Below are 18,157 nucleotides of genomic sequence, written 5' to 3'. Positions count from 1 at the left end.
AAGTGCCAAAACGCAGGTCTCACTCGGAAGGCTTTGGGAGTTGGGAGAGGAGAGAGCTCATGGGCAGCTAAAGCCACCAGCGACCTCATTATACGATATTTAGGTTATCAGACTTTTCTATGCCTCGAAAAGCAGCGCCTTAACCATTCCAACGGGACTCACCGCGTTCAGTGACGCCCCTCATTGGTGCCCACAGCTTTGGGCTCGCTGAAGGCACCACAGAAGCACCAGTTATTACCAGTGTTAGTGGCTTCTCCTGTCCCTTTCCTCCGGATCCCAAAGTGTTGGTTCCCTTTTGTTAGTTTTATTCCGGTCATGCCAGTGAGCAAAGATTCACAGCCCAGGCGGCCCGCTAGGAATCTGAGGCCGGCTGGGGACCGGTGCACGCGGGCTCTGCGCCCCCTCGACCCTCGGCCCGGTGCCCCTTCCCGCGCGCGCAGGTCTCCCCGGTTCCAGAGCCCACCGGTCCCCGCCGGCTCCTTCTCCCCACCCACCCTGCCACCGAGCCCCCGGCGGCTGCAGCAGCGCGGGGCTGGCGGGGCTGCGACCGGGCTCAGGCGGATCCCCGCTTCCCGCCTTCCCGGCGCCCCTTCCCTCCCGGACGCAGCCCGAGGATCCCCCACCCCCGGCGGGCGTGAGGACGGGCGTCTGAGTGACTGGAGCTCTACCGCGTGTGCCCCGGGAAGGCCAGGCTACCCCCGGACGGGGCTCGGCTCCCCAGGTGAGCTCGTCTCCGTGGGGCTGGGTCCGGGAAGGCCCCGGGACCGCGCGGCCGAGCGGCCTGGAGGCTGCGGGAGGGCAGAGCCCGGCACACGGGAGGCGGCCGGCCCCCGGCGCCCAGGGCCCCGCTCCCCAGCGCCACCGCCGCAGCAGGTGGGGGCCCAGCGGGTGGGGGCGGGGCCCGGCTCGGGGCGGAGCCGCGGCAGCGGCAGCCCAGGCGGGGGCCGGGGCCGGGGCCGGAGCCCGAGCCCGAGCTGGAGCAGCGAGCCGGGCTGTCGGGGCGCCCGCGGGAGCTCACCGCGCGCCAGGGCTGGGACCAGCCTGGCCGAGCGCGCCGGCGACGCGGCCGCAGACAAAGGGCGGCTCGTGGCCGGGCCGTCGCGCTCTCGAGCTCTGCCTCGGTAAGTGGCTCCCCCTCTGCTGGCTTTCTCCTCCCGCCGCCTGCGCCTTCTTAGAGTTCGGCGGGCTCCGGAGAAGCGGAGAAGAGATGAGACTTCCTCGCACTGTCTGCCTCCCCACCTCACCCTAACAGTAAGCCCCCCAGGCCACGCCACTGCCAAACTAGCGAGTGTCTGAGCGGCGGGGGTCTCCCGCGGGACCCGCCCGGCTGCCCTGGGTGACCTGCTCGCTCGCGGACCGCGCGCCAGTGCTGTCCCCGACCCGTTTGGGATGGGAGGTTGCAGCTGGGCTCCCTGCGGTGTGTTTAGGGGAGGAGGACGCAGGGGCCGGGCCCCGCGAGGGGACCCCACCCCCGGGGACAATCCCGAGCGCTTGGGGTCGCCGAGGGGCGGTTCACACTGCGAGTTCAGATTTGGATCGCGGTTGCGGGGTCTGCCCCAGTCCCCGATTATCCTCCCCTCCAGCCTCTCCCTTCCTTGTTCAAGGGTTGATACAGAGCCCTCTTCCCTCGCCACCCGACCGAGGCGCCCACACTCCCGGTCGGTAGCCCCTGGGAGAAGGGAAGTGGGGGGACCCCGCCGCTTTCCCCGCTCGGCGACCCAGAGCCCCAGCCTGCTGGAGAGGGCAGCGGCTCGGGTTTGACGTCCTGGGTCCCAGGCCGGCTCCCCCAGCCTCCTCCCGGGTTGCTGTCTATCAGAAAAGCAATCGCAAGTCCGACCGGCTTTTGCTTTTGTTCTGCCTGCTACTCGCTGGAATCTTAGGTAAAGCCGGGGTGGCGGATGCCTCGGGAGGGGGCTGTGGCGGGAGTTCCAGGTGCGGCCTCCAGATGACCATTGGAGGAGGCGGCTGTTTCCCGCCCCTGGGTGGGGAATGGATTCTGATCGCTAATCGATATCTTGGAGCCAGCAGTGGGTCAGCAGCGTCCGGAAACAGTGCAGCGGCCGCCTACTGTCACGCGCCTCTCCAGCACTCTGGAAAGCACTACCTCGAGACGTGCATTTCCATTCATGGATCTGTGCCTGGTGGTTGATTAATGTCACCCCTGCCTGGGTTCTCTAAGGAGGAGTGTCTGCAACTGTTCAATAGCCATTTACTGGGAGGTTACTGTGTGCAAGGCAGCTATCTTACAATAACCTTAACGTAAAAGATACTTATTGAGTACCTACTATGTGAAAAGCAGGTATACTACAAACTTTTCAATTGAATAGATACATATTGAGCACCTACCCCGTGCAAAGGTGAAGTGTCATGAGGTTCTCAATGTAACAGCTATTTATTGAGTACCTACTATGTTCAAGGTAGCTATGCTATGATCTTATTGTAATAGATATTTACTGAGCACCTACTTAGTGCACAAGGCTTTTTTGCTGAAGGGTTGCCCAGTGTACTTTTGGGGTACAGATAGAAACAAGGGAGAGAAAATATAATATCTTCTGACCCTTGAGTCTTCAACTCCTTTAGTGACCTGCATTTTAACCTTTCTGAACCGCTTGTGTGGTACATGAAGGGCTGGTCGTCTACACTTGAGGGTACACTTCTATGCTTGAGGGTTTGTCAGCCAGGAGCAGGGCTGAATAGTAAAAAGTCTTGCCTGGAACCTCTTTCCAATTCAGTTTCCTTGCATTAGAAAAGTCAGTTTCTTTGTGTAAAGCTCCATGGAGTTATCACAGGGAATCGAAGGGCCATAAGGCAAAGCCCTAATGCTCAAAGGGGCAGAGAATCTGTGCTGGAGACAGACAGACGAAAAGACACCTTCTAAACAAGGAAGGAACCAATGGAGGAAGGGAGGGAGAAGCATGAAGACAGGGCCAGCTGAACCTTCCAGCCCCTCACTCCAAACTGATACCAGTGGTGTTGGGGTGAGAGAGTCTTTAAGTCCCATCATTGCCCGTGGCTGGGGCCCTAGGACTAGAATTCAATAGTTTTCCTGCTAAGAGATTTGATGAATCTGTTACTCTGATAATCAGGATCTTGAGATGCCCTGGAATATCCAGACTGGCAAGAAAATCATATCCATTAGCAAATATTTGAGTATTTACAATGCAATATAGGCATTTATCAGGGAAATGTAGTCTAAGATGTAGTCTTTGTCTTAAAGAACTCTGGTTCACGAGATAAACATGTAAAATGACAACTTGGGCAGCATATATGAAAAGCCAGGAGCAAATTCCTCCTGGAATTTAACCTGAAACATACTCTCAGCACATGGAACTGTGGTTTTTCTCTTATCAGACATTGAGAACTCTCTATGTGCCTTCTATGTTTATCTTTTTGCCTTGGCCTCTGGAAATTCCTGGTAACAGCTTTATCCCAGCTTCTTGGTACAATGATTTTTTTCTCCCTAAATTATTTCTGAGACCTCCTTTTTAAATTGTTTATAAAAAGAAAACTATATTACAGTATTTTTGTTGTGACCTTGAAAGCCTCTCTGAAATCTTTTCTGTAAGTAAGCCCGTTATGAAAGATACATAGAAAATATGGTAAGTACTAGACGAATGCGCTGATAAGAAAAGACGGAAAAGCTGTCAGGAATTGACAGAGAAAACAAATGGGCTTTGCAAGATGAACTAGGATTCAGATGGGCAAAGACAACTAACAAGACTTTCCTCCCAAATTGAGGGAAATCATTTTGGCAAAGGTGTCGAGGAAAACAAACTGTCTTTAGAGTAGTTTAGGCATTTGCTAGATCTTCCTCTGGAATCGTTTCCTTTCACTCAACACACAAGTGCTGCTGGAACATTTTACTGTGTCAAGGACTATGCTAGGTGTCAGGTGGGGGGCATCACCCAGAACCAGTTGAGGTTCAGCATGATCCCATAGCTGGCAAGGACCTTGGTCTCCTGTCCTGGCTGTGGGGTAGCACTGCCCTGCATCTCAGCCATTCTTTCAAACATTCCTGGAGTTTTTTTCACCTGAGCTGAACTTGACTGTAATCTTCTTCAAGGCCAAGAATGTGACTTTTTTTTTTTTTTTTTCTCTCTGCATCCTTCCCTCCTTGCAGGCTCAGGCAGAAAGAGTCGCTAGGGTAGGTGACACTTATTTTAGTGACCTCTATTGCCCATTTCTTCACCCCTTCCCGGCCTCATCAGGGCCTGCTGTCTGCTCTTCCTCTCCATCACTTTCAGCTGTTCAGAGCCTTTCACTGTATGAAAACAGGTCTCAGGGGAAAACCAATCTGTCATCAGTCACTTTCTCTTGAATATGAATGTAGGTCACTGTGTTCTCTTTTCCAGGGGTCTTTGCACTTTAAGCCTCATTATGGAATGAAAGGCTGTGTTCACCATGAGACGATGTCAGGCACAGACAAGTGGGTGTCAGAGGTAATTGGGGAGGCAAAGTGCCTTTCCTGGTGCTCCTGAAACCACCACCTCCTCACGTAGCCAGTCTTGGCAAGGGTCCTTGCAGTCCCATGATTCATGAATGTCTGGAGGCTTCATTGCTGTTTATCATGGTGCAGTGGTTGAAGTCAGACAGTGGCTCTCTGTGAGCCACCTGCCAGCTTGGCCCTCATATATTCCACTCCAAAGTTTAAAGCTTTATTGTTTGCAGGGAGAATCCTTGCTTCCTTACCTACATGTGCCCATTATTTTAAGGCAGTGATTCTCAACCTGGGCGCTGTTGATGTTATGGGCCAGATAAGTTTTTGTTGTGGGGAGCTGTCCTGTGCATTACAGGATGCTTAACAGCATCCCTGGCCTCTGCCCCCTAGATGCCAGGAGCACCATACACCAGCCTGCTCCCCAAGTTGTGACAACCCAAAATGTCTCCAGCCATTGCCAAGTATCCCCTTGGAAACAAAATCACTGCTACTTGAGAACCACTGTTCTAAGGGTTATTGGTTATTATGTATCATGCCATATAATAGAGGCCTTATCTAATGTAATTCAATTCTTTTCAATAAAGAGGAACTAATACATGTGTAATTAACATGGCAGAACTTTTCATATAAGTAATTTCATAAATTAGAATAAATACCTCTTTTTTCAGACCTCATATCCTAATCTGGTTATTATATTAAGTTCATCTTTTGAAGCATGAAACCTCAAATTCTTCTTTTTCTAGTGTGGCTGATTTATATACCAGAACTGTGGGTAGCAGAACTGCATTACCCACAAGATCTTCCCAGCCTGCTACTTGGGCAGTGCCTGGTAACCACCAGCCGGGGAGGAAAATGGCAGAGGAGGATTCAGTTCAGGTGGACTTGGTGCTTATGTAATTTGATGGACCCTCTTTAAAGAAAAGACAAAATGATAAGGGGAGCACATTGCTAGGGCACCTCCCAGGCCTTGGAAGGGTCTGGTGAGGACAAATGATGGGCTCTGAATTTAAGTTTCATTAGCTTCGTGGGAAAACAGCCTTTGGGAAAGGTTTTGAGGAACGACTGGACAGCTGTGTCTGCAAGAATAGAAAATTAGTCCTACCTATGACTGATAGGAGCTAAGAGAAACTTCTCAAAGTGTTGACTTAAATTGAGAGCACAGATCAAAATGGAATTGTTAAATCCGGGGTGACCTGTACTTCTGTTAACACCTACCCTCAAAAGTAAGAACTTCCATATCGTCTGCAACCCCAGGTCCACATTAGCAGCATCATAGGTGAAATGAGGGGCAGGGTTCATTCCGGTTTAGCAGGAGGCTCTGCGTTCCACTAGTGGGTAGTAATAACTTACTGCACCTTATAAACGAGGTTGGTCAGTGCTGAAGTTATTGCCTCGGGAAGTGAATGAAACTCTTTTTCAGGTCACTCTAATGGTATTTGAAGAGTTTATAATAGGAGTACATTGATTCAAACTTTTCTTTTGGAATACCTGAGCCTGGGATGAGACGTCCTTGCATTAAAACCAGCCAGGCAGGAAATACTTGCCCCCTTATTTTGGGGGGACAAGTAATTTAAGTACAGTCATGTGCTACATAATGACATTTCAGTCAATGAAGGGCTGCATGTGGGACTGTGAAACTGTAAGATTATAATACTATATTTTTCCTGTACCTTTTCCATGTTTAGACGTATTTAGGTGTACAAATACCATTGTGATACAGTTGCCTACAGTGTTCAGTACAGTAGCATGCTGTACAGAGTTGTAGCCTAGGGGCAATAGGCCATACCATATAGCCTAGGTGTGTAGGCTATTCCATCCAGGTTTGTGTAAGTATGCTCTATGATGTTCCCATAACCAAGAAATTGACTAATGATGCATTTCTCAGAGTGATGTATGACTGTGTGAATTTAAGAACTTAAGATAATAAGGCTTTACAAATGAAACTATAATTCAGACTTCTCATTAATTCATCTTTTTCCTTAGTTTGGATCACCTTAGCTTCAGTGAGGAAGACAGTGTTCTAATTGTTGCTTTAGTGTAGAAATGTTAACTATAAATGCCTGGCCCTGCACAAGACTGATCTGGCAATATATCAATGTCTAGATTTAACAAAAATTAAAAATAAGAAATAAGAAACATTCTACATGAAGATTTGCTGTGGTAGAGATTTCCTTTAAAGCATTGCTCGTCTTTCGTTTGTATTTAAACAGGTTTGATTTGTATAAAATTTTTCGAGTTGAGACCTGTTTGGAGATTTTGGGCCAAATGTGCACACAGTCACAGAAATTAGACCTGAAAGAGATTTTAGCGGTTTCTGGACAGCCCTGTTTGCCCATTGAATAATTAGAGAAACTGAGGCTGCAAGTGGTTAGATGGCTTGCTAAGGTCACACAGAGATCAGCTGGGAGGCTGGGGCAAGGAGCCAGGAGCTCACCCCATCCCCTTGTCACTCAGTGCTGCTGGGATACCGTTCTTCTGTCTTCCTGGTTGTAGAGTGTGTCGGTGTAGGGAAACTAGGCAGGAAAAGGGTTTGATAACTTGTCTCATTTCCAGGGCACTGATCCTCAGAGAACTACTCATTAATTCAAACTGATTACATCTATGCCAAAGGTGTGTGTAAACACAGGCAGTATTGAAACAATCACAGAAAAACTGAGATGGTTTGATTGGTGGAATGAGATTATCTTATAAAAACTTCTTTTATTGCTTTTTTGTATCATCTTTACAGTAAATAACTAGAATGAAAACATTTGTCTATTTAAAAAAGTAATATGTATTCATTATGGAAGGTGGCAAGAATAATAAACACATTCTACCTGTGATCCTTTGATACTTTAATCTCAATCATATTTTGCTATGTTTATTTTTAGTGTTTTTTTAAGCTCATTTTCAAACTCATTTGAACAATTCAGACCATATTGTACATACAATTTTAATTGTTCTTGCCTTTTTTATTAGAATAATGTATGTGTTATTGTGAACATAATTTTTTTAAAAATTTATTTATTATTATTATACTTTAAGTTGTAGGGTACATGTGCATAACGTGCAGGTTTGTTACATATGTATACTTGTGCCATGTTGGTGTGCTGCACCCATCAACTCGTCATTTACATCAGGTATAACTCCCATTGCAATCCCTCCCCCCTCCCCCCTCCCCATGATAGGCCCCGGTGTGTGATGTTCCCCTTCCTGAGTCCAAGTGATCTCATTGTTCAGTTTCCACCTATGAGTGAGAACATGCGGTGTTTGGTTTTCTGTTCTTGTGATAGTTTGCTAAGAATGATGGTTTCCAGCTGCATCCATGTTCCTACAAAGGACACGAACTCATCCTTTTTTATGGCTGCATAGTATTCCATGGTGTATATGTGCCACATTTTCTTAATCCAATCTGTCACTGATGGACATTTGGGTTGATTCCAAGTCTTTGCTATTGTGAATAGTGCTGCAATAAACATACGTGTGCATGTGTCTTTATAGCAGCATAATTTATAATCCTTTGGGTATATACCCAGTAATGGGATGGCTGGGTCATATGGTACATCTAGTTCTAGATCCTTGAGGAATCGCCATACTGTTTTCCATAATGGTTGAACTAGTTTACAATCCCACCAACGGTGTAAAAGTGATTGGGAACATAATTTTTGTGAACATAAACTCTTTGTGAACATAATTTTTTTGTGTCTTTCCACAATGTCAGAGTTTTATTGATGCTATTTTTTTTTACTTTAAATTCTGGGGTACATGTGCAGAATGTGCAGGTTTGTTACATAGGTATACATGTGCCATGGTGGTTTGCTGCACCCATGAACCTGTCATCTACACTAGGTGTTTCTCCTAATGCTCTCCCTCCCCTAACCCCCACTCGCTGACAGGCGCCGGTGTGTGATGTTCCCCTCCCGGTATCCTTGTGTTCTCATTGTTGTGAACATAATTTTTAATGGCTGCAATCCTTAGAAGCTTGTTAATTTACCACAACGTTTTGCTATTAGTGAACATTAAGTTTGGTCCTAATTTCTCCCTGCCATCACTGCGTGGGCAACTTTGTGTCTGTGCTTTTTCTACAATTTGGATTGTTTTCTTGGTATACGTTCCCAAAGAGTGAAATTACTGAGCCAAGGATGTGTGTGCATTGTGTTCAATGGCTTTACCAAAACGGTGTACCAGTTTACCTTATATTGATAGCATGCTATAAATGATGAAATTTCACCACACCATTGATAACATACTTGTTTTTGTAATTACTAATATGACAAAGTAAAGGTGTCTTTATTGCTTTCATTTACATTTTGCTAACCAATACAGCTAAACATTTTTCTATAGGATTTTTTTATAGAACTTTCTGTGTGTGTGAGTGTGTGTGGTGTTTTTTTGTTGTTGTTTTGGTGAATTATCTATTTGAGTGTAGTTTTTTTTTTTTAAATAACCTTTCTATAGAAAGTCATTTGTCAAAAGGAAAAACAATAACCTCTGATCTCTTAGGTATAGTGGCTATTTTATAAGGAATTCCATTCAACCCTCATGTTCCATGATTCCAACATCTCCCGTGCCCTGTTTCAGGCTAAACATTTTGTTCTTAGTCATAGAGCTGCTTGTTAGTTCCTGAAGCAAGCTTAGATGGAGAGACAGTTGACAGCATTTTTTCTTTTTCACTGGTACGTAAAATAATAGTGCTTCATATAATTAGTGATATTTAACATTTCAGGACATTTGATAATTTGAGACTTTGGATAATCATAATACAGATTATGAGTTCAAGAGAGAATTTTTAATTAACTTCTTAAGGTTTTCTGGGGTATCAGCAATAGTGGTTCAATTTTGGGGCCTCAGATTTTCTGGATCACCCAGATGACATGAAGCCAGACTAGTTTACTTTTTGTTCTCTCTTACTTCTAGGGTCTATCAGGGGGTGTCCAAGGGAGAGAATACAGTCATGGGTTCTTAGTTTCTGATTCTGGTTGGGCCAGTAAAGCCCCTTCCTCATCCCTCTTTTCCACTTATAACTAGAGACAGAAAGTAAAAACCATGGCTTCAGGCTGCTAAAAGCCTAAAACGAAATGAAACAGAACAACAACAACAACAAAATAAGGTGGGTTGGACAAGCTTGAAGCTCTTTGGGGTCCTACTCTAAGTGTAAAGTGGTTTACCAGGACTTAGAGAGGCCCTGGCCTCTTGATTCCATGAGGCCATCAATGCGCTGCTCAGCTTCCTAGCTTCCTGTTTTGGATTGACAAGCCCCTCCAACTGGGTAAAAGTGGCCCCTAGTACTGAGGCCCACATGTCTAGATCTATTTCTTTTCTCACATCTTAAACCTGAAATTCCTCCCTATCTTGTTAGCTTTGTGGTGCTTTTAGGAAGGTTTGTCATTTGTTGTTAACCTCATCCAGCTTTCTTTGTTGTGTTCACTGGGAAAGTTGGCTCAAATTACCCAGTTCACCACTGCTGGCAGGAGGTGGGACCCAGTCAGATCCATCTTAGAGACTGACAGGAGAGAAACACAAGTGACCAGCTGCTCTTTGCCTGGCTGTGCCTAGAGAACTTTATCTACTCCCAACACAACACCCTAGTTGCAGCTGGAAAGCAGAAGTTAGGATGGATACATTTCCACTAACTGGACATAGCCACATGTAGATGTATTTCCTTGCATAAATGAGACTAATTCCTCAGGCTGTTCCTAATAAGGCAGGTGACCTGGCTGAGAAGGCAGTCACAGGAGTGCTACCTGGAGCCCCATCTCTAACCTGCTTCTTTCTTCTCACCTATACTGTCCTGCAAAAGATGAGAATTTAGTACCAAGGGAAGTGTTGAGGCAGGAAGGTGCTTTCTCTTTCAGCAGCTGTTAAGAAGTAAAAAATGTAGGCTGTATTTTTGCTGGGCAAGTTCCTTCCATTCAAACTGGACCCCAAAATGTTCATGTTGAAGGCAGAACTTCTCTTCCATGACCCAGACAATTCCTTGTAGAGGCTGAACCATCAGGTCCAGGCTAAGAAGTCAAGATAGTCTTTCCAGAGGACTCTGCTTGATGCTAAGGTTTGGAGCTTTATGATAGTTTCTGGCTTTTAGAAGCTGCATGCTCGACCACGTGTTCTTGGGATCAGCAGCCACATCTATTTTCCCCTTACTTCCTCCAACTCTTCCCCCAACTTTCAAGAAGCCAGAGAAGTCTACGAAAAGGAAAGTATATTTCCTGAGTTTGAAAAGGTTGGACAAAGGGAGCCTGAGTGGTGGGAACTCCTCATCCTCCACCTTACCACACCCTCCATTGGCTTTTGGGGTGTGGGAGTGGGGTGGTGGCGGCTTTTATTTTTATTTTTGAGTACCTTTTTCCCTGGAAACCTTAGAGCTGAGCTATCCTCTCAGAAAATCACTGTCTGCCCAGGGAACCACGTTCTCTCCCCTCACCCTTCAGGCATGTAGTCATTGGGTAAAGAGAAGGAAGGTGTGGGTGTGCCCCTCTGGAAAGGGCCCTGTCTTAGGGGGAGGTATCCCCACTGACTTTCTGGAGACCGCCCTATACCATGGAGCCTTTTATGTATTCCACAATAATTTACCCTGCTGATTTTTAATTTCACAATATTTCACACATAGGAAGGACTATAGATAAATTAGTCTACCATATTGCTAGAAATAGAAATCCTCCAATTAGATTTCAGTAACTGTCCATAAAAGAACAAATCTGTAACCCCACTCCCAGGTAATTCTAGACTGTGGCCGATCCTTTGGAAGAAATGATAAATGACTTAATTAATTTTGAAGAGGCAAATTTTCTGTTCTCCTGGAAAATGTGCCCTTCCGTGATTATTTTTGGAGGCAGAATGGTCAGAAAGCCCTACCAGCCATAAGAATTTATGAACCAAGACATTTGAAAACTTTCAGCCTGAGATGAAATAAATTAATTCCTCTAACATGATTCACTTTAGGTATAAGCCCAAATTTCTTTTATCAGTAACTTGGGCTCTTAAGGTGATTTTTCTAAAGAGGTATAGTTATTTGAGAACCATCAGGGCCATTTACTGTATTTCTTTTGTCAAATTTTCCATTTATGTGGATTTGAGTTTTTTCCAGTTATTTCAATACCATCTTGTCTGCTAATAAGAGATAATGTGCTGCATTTTCAATAACATATGTGAAAGCCGCAGGGAGTTCAGACAAAGTTAGCTGAGCAAATTCCTGTACTTATCAGAGACCATGACATCACCTTCAGTATGCGGTGGGCTTTTTACCAAGTGTCCAGAACCTTTAAAGAACTCAGAATGGTGAAGTATTATAGCTCATTCACTAGAAAAAAAGGAACAGAGAAGTTCAGAAATCTGAAATGATTTTATTTGTAAGAGGAGAATAAGGAAGATGATTACTGTAAATCACATAGGAAGAGAAGGTGAGAAATATGTAACAGTGGTGGACTGCTTGAGCTTTCCAGATCAGAGGCAAAAAAATGAAAAATTTCTTATGAATTATTATGAAGTTTCAATGCCTACAGTGTAGGACTCGAAGAGGGCTTTAATGGCCCAGCCATCTGCTGTGTAATAAAGCCAGTGAAATATGTGCCATCAAAATGACACAGAGAAGAACGTTAGTGTACACGGAATAGGAGCGAGAATTTTTTACAGCATGAATGAGAATATATCTAGTAAGTAGTTCTGGGTATGTTGTGGCCTGAATAACTGTCCATTTTTCTATACTTTACTATTTTCTTGAGTTGAATGGAGACTAAGGACAAAAGAAAAAAGACTCAGGTCATTCTTAAGTTTGTTGGGTGATTCCTAAGTGATAATGCTCTCAGTTGAAGTACTTTAGTTAAAAGCTCAAAGTCTTGGTTTCCAAATGTCTATACGCTTTCATTTTTCAGAAGTTATTCAGTGAATTTGTTAATTCTGAAACCTCTCCTTTCTTATGAGCAGTCTTTCTTCTGAGATTCTCATAAGATTCTCAATGTTATGAAATGAGAATGAACTAGAGGCAGTAAAAAATATCCATTGGCTTTTCTTTCCGGTTTATTCAGAAGCAGATCCCCAGAATCAAAAATCTATCCACCTTTTATGTGCTGAATTTTCTCCCTTCATTAACCAACAAACAACAGTGTTTTACTCTACAATTTGAGTTCAGGATTTGGCTTCCATAATATATTAAATAACCTTCTAATTTTCTCTTCCACCTCTGCTATTGATAATAAATAATAATCGCATTATTATTTAATTATCACCACCAAAAGCATTGTCAGATTTCAGTAATCTAAAACTATGTTGCCTTAAACTTAGATTATTTGAAATAAGATCTTTCCTCTCCAGTAATGGATACCTAGAAAAGCAGGTGTATAGCTGTCGATACAGGGGACACATGCAGGAGCATGTGCAGTTACGATTACGGGGCAGTCATAAGCTTTTTTCCTAGAAGGACACACAGGACATTGTTAGTAGTGATAAAGTAAGAAGTGATTGAGGATTGATGTGAGGGAAGGGATTTGTTAGTTTATATTTTACTATTTGATATTTTAAATAATCATACTTAAGTAAATAAGGAGAGAATTAAGAAGGTGGAGAAAAAAGAAGCCACAGTTTATAAGATCCTCTTGTGAATTTAACCTCTAGACCAGGGGTCCCCAATCCCTGGGCCACAGGACCAGTACCGGTCTGTGACCTGCTAGGAACCAGGCCGCACAGCAGGAGGAGAGCAGTGGGCAAGCCAACAAAGCTTCATCTCTCCATACAGCCGCTCCCCATTGCTTGCATGACTGCCTGAGCCCGCCTCCTGTCAGATCAGTGGCGGCATTAGATTCTCATAGGAGCACAAACCCTATTGTGAACTGCACATGCGGGGGATCTAAGTTACATGCTCCTTATGAGAATCTAATGTCTGATGATCTGTCACTGTCTTCCATCACCCTCAGATGGGACTGTCTAGTTACAGGAAAACAAGCTCAGAGCTCTCACTGATTCTACATCATGGTGAGTTGTATGCATCTCCCACACCCACCCCTGTACACGGAAAAATTATCTTTCATGAAATTGGTACCTGGTGCCAAAAGGGTTGGGGACCACTGTTCTAGACTACTTTCTCATTAGAAATTCTGGTTTTTATTCATCATCAGACCAAAATCTATAGGAACATGGTCAATATAGTTCACATATATCCTCCATGGTTTTGTGTAACTTATATTCTGCAGCATTTTGTAAAGTCCTCTAATACCAATATCTTCTTTGAGCCTCCTAGTGGCGCTGTCTGGTATTTTCAGCCAGTATTGTATGATTTCCATTTTACAGAGGGGAAAACTGAAGCTCGGGGAAGATGTGTGGCTTGTCTTAGATGATATAGTTACTACCTAGTTCTCTAGTATTCCAGGACTAGAAGCCACTTTTGATTCCACATCGGTGTTGTTTTATCCCTGGTAAAAAGAATTTTGCTCTTTATTCTGGACATTCTTTTTTTAAATACTCCAAGCTACCTCCTCTCTGGTTTTGTGTCTTTGCATCTATTTCGTTCTGTCTTGAATCATGGTTAGATGATTGTTTTCCTCATTAATTTCAGCAATATAGGCTGTCTCTCTTTTTGTAGCCTTACTGTGTCTAGTACATTATGGCACATATATTCATTCCTTAGTCTTTTCTTTTGTTGAATTGGATTTAAGGTATTTTCTCCCAAATAATTATACATTTCTAGGAAAACAAAAGGAAAAAACGAAGCCCTTTCTATAAGACTAATGTCATTGTTCACAAGAGAATTAGAATCACATGGGGTTTGAGTCAGAAGAAAATCATCGAGAGTATTTATTCTCTTGTTTTACAAATGAGGAACCTGAAGATCAAATAACTTCTGAAGGTCCCACAGGAAATTAGAGGTGACATGGTATACAGAGCCCAGTTCTCCTCACTTCTAGCCGAGCCCTCCTGTTGCTGCAACAGTTATTACAGAGATTGGCAATCAAGTTTTAGATGAATGGTCAATGCTGCAAAAATCAGGTCATGCTAAATTAAAACTACAAATGTAAAGAGAGTTTTAAAACTCTCAAAAAGAAAAGGCTGTACCGAGCTTATTTTTCCAAGTTTTAATGAGTGATTTTGCAGCTCTACCTCCTCTTAAAGCAAACCTGCTGTATATAAACATCAGCATGTCCACAAAGGAATTCACAGCAGGAATCCTTGTGATGATAAGTATCTACACCAGGTGTGTTTGCAATAGAGAAAAATCACCCTCACTTGTTGGGTAAATCCAGGTGCACAGCATCAATGTGAAAGGAAGGATTAATGGTAATTTTTACCTCACCTGCAGCCTTCTTAAAATAGGAGCTGTTTCTGACCTGGTGAGTGAACTCCTCCTTCAGCAAGGAGCAGAGGCCATGGATGTGCTGTCTAATATTCATGGGTTGGAAACCTAATTCCTAATGCAACAGTGTTGGGAAGTGGGGCCTTCGGGGAAGTGTTTAGGTCATGAGGGCTCTGTCCTTATGAATAGATTAATGCTGTCATAAAATGACTTAATGGAAGAAGCTTAGTCCCTTTCTCGCCTTTCTGCCTTCTACCATATGAGGACATGAAGTGTCCTCTCCTCTGGAGGATGCAGAGTTCAAAGTGTCACCTTGGAAGCAGAGACTGGACCCTCACAAGACACCGAACCTGCCAGTTCCTTGATCTTGGTTTTCCAGAACTGTGAGAAATAAATTGCTGTTCTTTATACATGACCCAATCTCGGGTATTCTGTCTTAGCAGCACAAACGGACTAAGACAACACCTCACTTCCTAAATTCACTCCTAGGCACCTGAGTGCTCAAAAGCTATTCCCAGTTTTTAAACATGCTGAGAACAGAGAGCTGGAAAGGCTTATTTTTAATTTTTATTTTTCTCTGAAGCCACCCCAAGGAGAAACAGCAAAAGAAATTCCCAAGAGAGAGACACTATCAAAAAGTGTAAGGCAAAGATTTCATGAGGAAGATGCCAAAAGCAATTGCAACAAAAACAAAAATTGACAAATGGGACCTAATTAAACTAAAGAGCACTGCACAGCAAACGAAACTATCAACAGTGAAGAGACAATCTACAAAATGGGAGAAAATATCTGTAAACTATGCATCTGACAAAGGTCTATCAATAACATCCAGAATCTATTAGGAACTTAAATGAATCAACAAGCAAAAAAGAAACCCATTAAAAAGTTTGCAGAGGAGATGAACAGATACTTTTCAAAAGAAGACATACACGTGGCAAACAAGCATATGAAAAAAAATGCTAACATCACTATTCATTAGGAAATGCAAATCCAAAGCACAGTGAGATACCGTCTCACACCAGTCAGAATGGCTATTATTAAAAAGTCAAAAAACAACAGATGCTGGTGAGGTTGTGGAGAAAAGGGAATGCTTATGCATTGCTGGTGGGAATTTAAATTAGTTCAACCATTGTGGGAGACAGTTTGGTGATTTCTCAAAGAACTCAAAGCAGAATTACCATTTGACCCAGCAATCCTTTTTTTGGGTATATACCCAAAGGAATTTAAATCGTTCTTCCATAAAGACACATGCATACATATGTTCATTGCAGTACTATTCACAGTAGCAAAAAATGGGATCAACCTAAATGCCCATTAACAATGGGCTAGATAAAGAAAACATGGTACATATACACCGTGGAACACTATGCAGCCATAAGAAGAACGAGAAGGTCATATCCTTTGCAGCAATGTGAATGGAGCTGGAGGTCAATATCCTAAGTAAACTAACGCAGGAACAGAAAACCAAATACTGCATGTTCATATATATAAGTGGGAGCTAAACATTGAGTACACATGAACACAATGAAACAACAGACACTGGGGCCTGTTTGAGGATGGAGGGAAGAGGGTAAGGATCCAAAAATTACCTATCAGGTACTATGCTTATTATGTGGGTGGCAAAATAATGTGTACACCAAACTTCTGTGACATGCAATTTATTTATATAACAAACCTGCATATATGCCCCGAACCTAAAATAAAAGTTAAAAAAACAAAAAATTCTACCAACATCTAATGTGAAAAAGGCATAATAGATTCCATTTTTAATTAAATAACATAATGAAATAACAAAGTGTCAGGTCTGTGGAAGTCCCTAGGACAGGATTTACTAATGAAGCAGTATAATGCAGTTTGTATGAAGCATATTCCTTTTATGCCAAGCCCTGCTCTGGATTCATAGGGTCCTAGGTGGCACCAATGCAAGTAGGCATAGTTGGAAAGGACCTCATGAGAATGGAGGCCTCTACAAATTCAATTCAGTTTAACAAATAAAAGTAGGTGCTGTAGGAGAGTTACAGTAAAAATTACAAGACAGACCCTGCTTTCCTGGAGCTTGGAGCCTGTGCTGTGCTTTCCAAATTTGTCTGCACCTTGGAATCACCTGGGGACCCTACAAAATATTGATGTCTGTGCCCAGCTCACTGCCCTAGAGCTTGTGATCTGATAGTTCTGGGGTCTAGCATGAGGTTTGGAATGTTAAAAAGATGATTCTCAAGTGCAAACAAGTTTGGGAACCAATGGTATGTGTTGTCGTTCTCAACTTTGGCTGCATTAGAACACCTGGAGAGTGTATGTAGCTGTTTGCATACACTCCCTACACACCATATGCATGTGTGTATGAGGGCTTGGGTTACACATTTGTGCCAGGCTGCAGCCCTAGAGATTCTGATTTATGTGGTGTGGGGTCCAGACATCAGTTTTATTTAAAACCCCAAATTAAGTGCATGTTAGAATCATCTGGGGCGTTTTAAAATATGGATGTCTGCATCTCACTCCAGAGACTAGGGTTTAATTGGTTTGCTGTCTAGTCTGGGAATCAGATTTTTTGTGAAGCTGCTTAGGTGATTCAAATATACAGCCAAGATTGCCATTCCCTGCATTAAGCAGCAAAAACACCAGGGTTACCTTGTGCACCAGGGTTACCTTGTGCTCAGTAAAAATAAGAACACATGAAACAATAGAAGGGTTTATAAAAATGTTAGTGCTAAAAAACGTTGGGCATTTCTGGTTCTTTGGACATTTCCGTAGGCCTGAATATGTTATGCTGTGATTTGGATGAAGGGTAGGCAGCAAAACCTAATAAATTCAGCTCACAACCACAGCCTTCATTGTGGCTACCAGTGGTTTGAGCTGAAACCGACAGCCAAGATCTTCCTAATTGCCCTGTTCCTCGTATCTGCAGTGATAGGAGTGGCACATCTGCCTGTCATACTCCTGATGTGTCTAACATTGTTATTTGGAGAAAAATAACCAGAAACTGGCTTCTGTAACATTAAGGAGCTCCAGCCATAGATTTAGCCTTAGGTGAACTCTGTGTAGTTCAGCAAGTGTCGACTGAGACCTTACCCGCTGCCCAGGGTTCAACAGAGAGAGAGCTCCCTGGAGCAGAGTGCATGTGTTGCCTGGTTTCCTTTGTTCCCTAGGTGATTCTTGTTTAGGCCAAGGAGTAAGGGGAGGGGCCATATTTCTGCATCTGGCCCCCAGGTGAATGCAGCTGTTTTAAATGTGAGAGGCTCAGCTCTCCTGGAAAAGGGGAAGTAAGTGGCCAGAGAGTTCATTGAAGCTGCTCATTGAGTGAAATTTGAGCTGCTTCTAAGGGTCTTTGAAGGCTCCACACAAGTGGTTTTCAAACCTGAGTGTGCATCTGAATCACCTGGTGCACTTGTTAAACTACAGATTGCTGGGTGGACTACAGATTGCTCGGGTAACCTCAGAGTTTCTGATTCAGTAGGTAT

The 18,157-nt window shown here is 43.7% G+C and overlaps 1 protein-coding gene across 3 annotated transcripts in view; it reads left to right on the top strand.

Annotated features, from left to right (window-relative positions):
• Positions 1–958: 958 nt before the first annotated feature.
• Positions 959–18,157, top strand: part of MAPK4 (mitogen-activated protein kinase 4) — a 177,394-nt gene continuing 160,195 nt past the window's right edge. For all 3 annotated transcript variants that reach the window (XM_077974588.1, XM_015121918.3, XM_015121917.3), the window contains exon 1: positions 959–1,121. The gene's annotated coding sequence lies outside the window, so the exon portion shown is untranslated. The remainder of the gene's footprint in view (positions 1,122–18,157) is intronic.

Source organism: Macaca mulatta, chromosome 18, assembly GCF_049350105.2.
Source record: "Macaca mulatta isolate MMU2019108-1 chromosome 18, T2T-MMU8v2.0, whole genome shotgun sequence".
NCBI classification, from domain to species: Eukaryota; Metazoa; Chordata; class Mammalia; order Primates; family Cercopithecidae; genus Macaca; species Macaca mulatta.
This window is presented reverse-complemented; position numbering and strand designations above follow the sequence as displayed.